Raw genomic sequence first — 5,715 nt, 5'->3', positions numbered from 1 at the left:
CCTGTACTTTTCTGATCACAGGCTGCATTTCTGGTGAAGAGCAAGTGCTTCAGTTACTGCCCTGTAACCCCAGTCTTGCCCACTGGTTCTCATCATGGAAACTTCTCAGTCTCAGGGATCTCAATTTAAAAGTGTTCTCAGCATGGAAAGAGTAAAGGGCATTTCTGGTTTCAGCAGGTCCCTTAGAAAAATCACTATTAATAAGACTCTAACTCAAATTTCTGGACTGACAGCCATGTAGAGTAACTTATATTACCTTTTCATCCTTTTCTATATGAATTTATTATAACATTTGTATTGAATATATTTGGCTTACATTTATGAAAATGGGAACACTGTTTTCCTGGGCTAGGTTTAAATAAAGAAGGAGATGTTCCAGTAAAACAGGTGACTAGGCTGAGTAACCTCATCCTGAGTTACTGAAATGGACATCTATGGCTTGCTAGCACTGAAAACAACATAGGAGTATATGCAAAGCTGGCATCTCTTTAAAATGATACAGGTTTTTTTTAAATTATATAACAAATATAAAAATATGTACACATGTTAGTTTTTATTTTATTTATTTATTTATTTACTTTTAGGGGACTAGGGAGAAAGGAAGAGAGAGAGGGAGTATCTTAATCTCGTTCCACACAAACCTTGGAGCTCAATATTGCAGTTACATCTCACAAGACCTGAGATGAAATCAAGAGTTGGATGCTTTACCCACTGAGTCACCCAGGGAAACCAATCATTGGTAGACATAAAAAAATGTTAGAAATGCTGCTGTACTAAATCCCTTTTATGTGTATGGCTGCAGATTACAATGACCTAGTCACATCGGTGAGTATCATAAGGTGACCAATGGTATATTAAAAGTGATGGGCTTTAGAATTCTGATGGCTACTAGTTATTTTCTATTTATAATTCTACTGAATCTAACAAACTCTAAGCAGCAATGTTGTTGTTCAGACAAATAAGGATGGTTATTATTAGGATAGGAACCACTGGTGGCATGAAGAACAGAGAAAAACCCCTTTCTGAAGGTCATCAAAATAGAACAAATATAACAGAATATATATATATGTATATATATATATATATATACATATATATATACACATATATATATATATTTATATATATATAACAAAACACCAATATATTAGAACACCACAGTTCTAATAACATGTCTGTCTACTGTAGGTGGAAATGGAAACTCACAAAACCATAGCTATGATAGGGATTGGCTTTAATCCAGGAATGCTCTACTTTTAAGAGTGCTAAATTAATTTGTTTCAATATGATTCAGTGTTTTGTATTTTATGTTCATATGTTTCTGTTCATATGTTTTATGTTCGTGTGTGTGTGTGATTTTTATGGCTATATATGTTCATTTTTCAAAGGATAACTAAGCTTTATTTCCTTATTAATTGATCAATAGTAGGATTGGTCATTGATCTAGAACTTTTTCCTTAAACTCCTATTTCCAAGCATAAACACTGAGAACAATTTGCAACAATTAAATGCAAAGTGAACTGCATTATACACTTCAGTGTTATTGAAGGGGGTTCTTTTTGAAACATTCTATGCTTGCTATACAAATTGTCCATTGTAGCTAAAGTTTTGTCATTTGTCACCACTTAACATGTTTTTATGATTTTATTTTAATTCCAGTTAGATAATATACAGCATAATGCTAGTTGAAGATATATAATATGGTGATTCAACACTTCCATACAATACCTGGTACTCATCACAAGTGTACTTGTTAATCCTTATCCCCTATTTAATACCTTCCCACCACCTCGCCCTAGGTAATCATCCTTCTTTAGAGTTATGGGTCTGTTTATTGGTTTGCCTCTCTTTCTTTTTTCCCCTTTGCTCCTATCTTTTCTGAATTCACATACGAGTAAAAAGTTAATGGTATTTGTCTTTCTGTGATTTATTTCACTTGTCATAATACTCTCTAGATTCATTCATGTCACTGCAAATGGCAAGAATTCATTGCATTTATGGCTTAGTAATATTATATTATATACCTATATATGATGTCTAATATGTATTACATATCTATTTATCTATAAATATCTATCTATATATAACATATTATATATCTATAGATTGTCTATCTATATAAATATCTACACACGTATGGATATAATTTATATATCTATCTATACATATATATTTATTTATTTATACATCTGTATAGATTTATATAATGGTATAAATACCTTTTCTTCTTTAGTCATTTATCTGTTGATGGACAACTGGATTCCTTCCATATTTTGGGTATTGTGGTCTAATATACAGTATTGTTCATGTATACAAACTATCGAGAATCTCTGGGACTTTTAGACATCAACTTACATTTAATAAATTACTTAGAAGAAAAAAAAGAAAAATTACCACAAAAATAGAGTGACTGGTACTATATAATTATTTTGTCAAATCCTTATTACTTTTCTGAATTAATGGAATCTTTGTCTTAAATCCTGAAATGGGATGGAATGGCATTGTTCTTAAAGAGTGTACAAGGTGAAATAATGGACTTCTAAGAACTAGAACTAGTGGAAACTTTGTTACATATCTACAGAGCAGATCCTCTGAAATACTCTTCTTATGGTCCCCATCATCTTGTTTCTCAGGCTGTAAATGGTGGGGTTGACCACTGGGATCAAGATGGTATAGGAGCCAGCAAGAACCTTATCCTCTGTGGAGTTTGGTAGGATCTTGGGCTAAGTAAGTATAAACAAAGGGTGAATAGTAGAAAGTCACCAGAGTAAGATGGGTGCTTAGGCTTTCTGCTTACCTTCTGTTGACTGCATGTGGCAGATAACATGGATGACGAGACCATAGGAACATGCAATGCCAATGAATGGAAACATAGGGAAGAGAGTGATGCTGACAAACACTGTGTACTCATAGACCCAGGTGTCCATGCAGGCCAGAGTCAAGATGGCTGAAACATCACAAAAGATATGGTAGATGGCTTTGGATCAGGGATTCTGAAGTCATATGCAGTGTAGGCACAGGAGTTGATTGAGCATATGATCAAAGATCCTCTTATGGTCACCACACAAACTCTTTTGCTCATACAAAGAGTATAGGGGAGAGGAAAGCAAATTTGCTGCATAAAGATCGTAGGCCACAGAGGTCAATAAAAATCCATCTGCATCAGATAAATTAATGAAAAAGAAACTCTGAGTTGCACATTTGTTTCCAGAGAGATAATGAGAAACCATCATGGGGACATTCCTGAATATATAGTTCAGGTCCATGAGGGAGCTAAGTAGAAAATACATGGGTGTGTGGAGATGGGTGTCCAGGATGATCATGGACAGGTTACCACACAGAGCCATTAGGAAAAGGAGAAAACAGAATGAAGAAAAACAGGACAATTCTTCATGGTGAGAATAACCCCAATAAGAATAAATCAGTTGATGTTTGGTTAATATTTTCTATTGGTCATTAATTTAGTTTCCCCTAAAGGGAGACACATAAAAAAACCCAAATCTCTAACTAATTCAATATTTTATTTTATTTTTTTAATTTTTTATTTTTTATAAACATATATTTTTATCCCCAGGGGTACAGGTCTGTGAATCACCAGGTTTACACACTTCACAGCACTCACCAAAGCACATACCCTCCCCAATGTCCATAATCCCACCCCCTTCTCCCAAACCCCCTCCCCCCAGCAACCCTCAGTTTGTTTTGTGAGATTAAGAGTCACTTATAGTTTGTCTTCCTCCCAATCCCATCTTATTTTAGTTCCACTGTGACTTATTTAGGACACATTGCAGCTCTTAAAAAATTAGTGCATATTTTGAAAAAAAATTTTCCTCATAGTTAAAAATCTTGATGTCATACGAATGTCAATCTCCAGAATATTTCATAGAAATGTGTAAATTTGTAAGGATAATATATTTCTGTGACTTTATTAACATACCCATATTTTATTTTTCTGTATAAGTTTAGTTACTATCAATGGCAGGCTTAGTACTTTTTATATATGCATTGTAAAGCATTGTAAATGCATAAATTATAGACCCATATGTAAATATATTTTATGACACACAGGCAGTGGTTTTTTTCTCTAATTAAGCCCTAAGATTTCTAAAATTATAGTAGTCTATCAGGTCACGCTGTAGATATATATCCTTTAGGTTTGTTCATTTGTTTCTTTTGATGCCAAGACTTATTATCTACTTCTTTTTCCCCCATAAATCTACAATGAAGAGTTATTGACAACTATAAGTTATAAGAAGCTGATTTGGTCCTCCTCACTCTATATTCAAATGCTTTAAAGAAACTCCTTTCCTGACAGTTTTCTCTAAAATTTTATTTTTGCTCCTTGGCTCTGCTTACACTCTGAAAATATCTGTATTATTATTCTGCTTCTCAATAATTATACAACAGTTAGCATTACTTTATGGCACCTCTTCTTATTCTGTTTGACCTTTTGATTTTGTGTATTTAAAACTCTTTCAGTTTTTTTGATAAGTCTGAGTTTAGCTCCTATATGTATCAACCTCTGTCATAAAACTCAATTAACATAATAAAGAAGTAAATATACATAACTTTAAATGAAGTGGGAAACAGAATAGAGGGTGGAATCAGAGATAGAAAGGTTAAGAACACATTTGGTGAAGACATTTTAAGGAATGGACACTTACAAAGAGTATGAGAAATGGCATTTTGAGAATATTCTAAGTAGGAAGGAGTGGAGAGAATCTTCTCCAGAAGGGATACCATCAGTGAGTAAAGCCCGGCATGCTGTGCCTACAAGGGATTGTAGTGCTTCCCTCTCTGATACTTTTCTAGGACCAAAGCCATCATAATATTGAGCAATTCTTTGTATGAAAGATAGACACACACACCCATGTATGTACACTGAATTAAAAATGACCTACATAAATGCCTGGTGATGGATATTAAGGAGGCACGTATTGCATGAAGCAATGGTTGTGGTGCATAAACAGTGAATCTTGGAACACTGAGAAAATAAAATTAAATTTAAAAAAAATAAATGCAAGAAACTGTTACAACAAAATGTGATGTCTTCAGAGAAAAATGAGAATTTGTTAAATCCGCACTAAAAATGTCATGTGCTATTTAAAATGAAGTGTCAAATAATAAAAACCTTTTGTAAGATAAATGATAATAATTAATATAAATTTAATGAAGGTTTGAAAAGATAAATTGATGAAAATTGACCATAAAGCACAGTAAAACACAAAATTTGACACTTAGGACAAATAATAGAGTGAAAGGAATAATATAAGATGACCCAACATATACTTATGGGCATTTCTGTAAATGTGTATGACATTCTTTTTTTTTTTTTGACACAATATTTATTTATTTTTAAGTTAATATTACAAAAAGTACTTTTTTCTAAACCAATATATGAGTTACAATATTGAGTGATGATGTAAAGAACACAGAAAATAAAAATAAATAATCATTAAATGGTATTTTATTGAAAATGCTCAATATTGGGGCACCTGGGTGGTTTAGTGGATTAAGCCTCAGGCTTAATCTCAGGGTCCTGGGATAGAGCCCACATTGGGCTCTCTGCTCAGCAGGGAGCTTGCTTCCTCTTTTCTCTCTGCCTGTCTCTGCCTACTTGTGATCTCTGTCTGTCAAATAAATAAATAAAAATATTTTTTAAAAAAGAAAATACTCAATATTGTCTTGAAAACAATTTCTTGATAATCCTCAAAA

The 5,715-nt window shown here is 33.1% G+C and overlaps 1 pseudogene; it reads right to left on the bottom strand.

Annotated features, from left to right (window-relative positions):
• Window positions 1-2,567: 2,567 nt before the first annotated feature.
• Window positions 2,568-3,121, bottom strand: LOC116585786 (annotated as a pseudogene).
• Window positions 3,122-5,715: the final 2,594 nt, after the last annotated feature.

This window comes from Mustela erminea, chromosome 3 (genome assembly GCF_009829155.1).
Source record: "Mustela erminea isolate mMusErm1 chromosome 3, mMusErm1.Pri, whole genome shotgun sequence".
Lineage (NCBI taxonomy): Eukaryota > Metazoa > Chordata > Mammalia > Carnivora > Mustelidae > Mustela > Mustela erminea.
The sequence above is the reverse complement of the archived record's forward strand: the minus strand, read 5'-3'. Positions and strand labels throughout refer to the sequence as shown.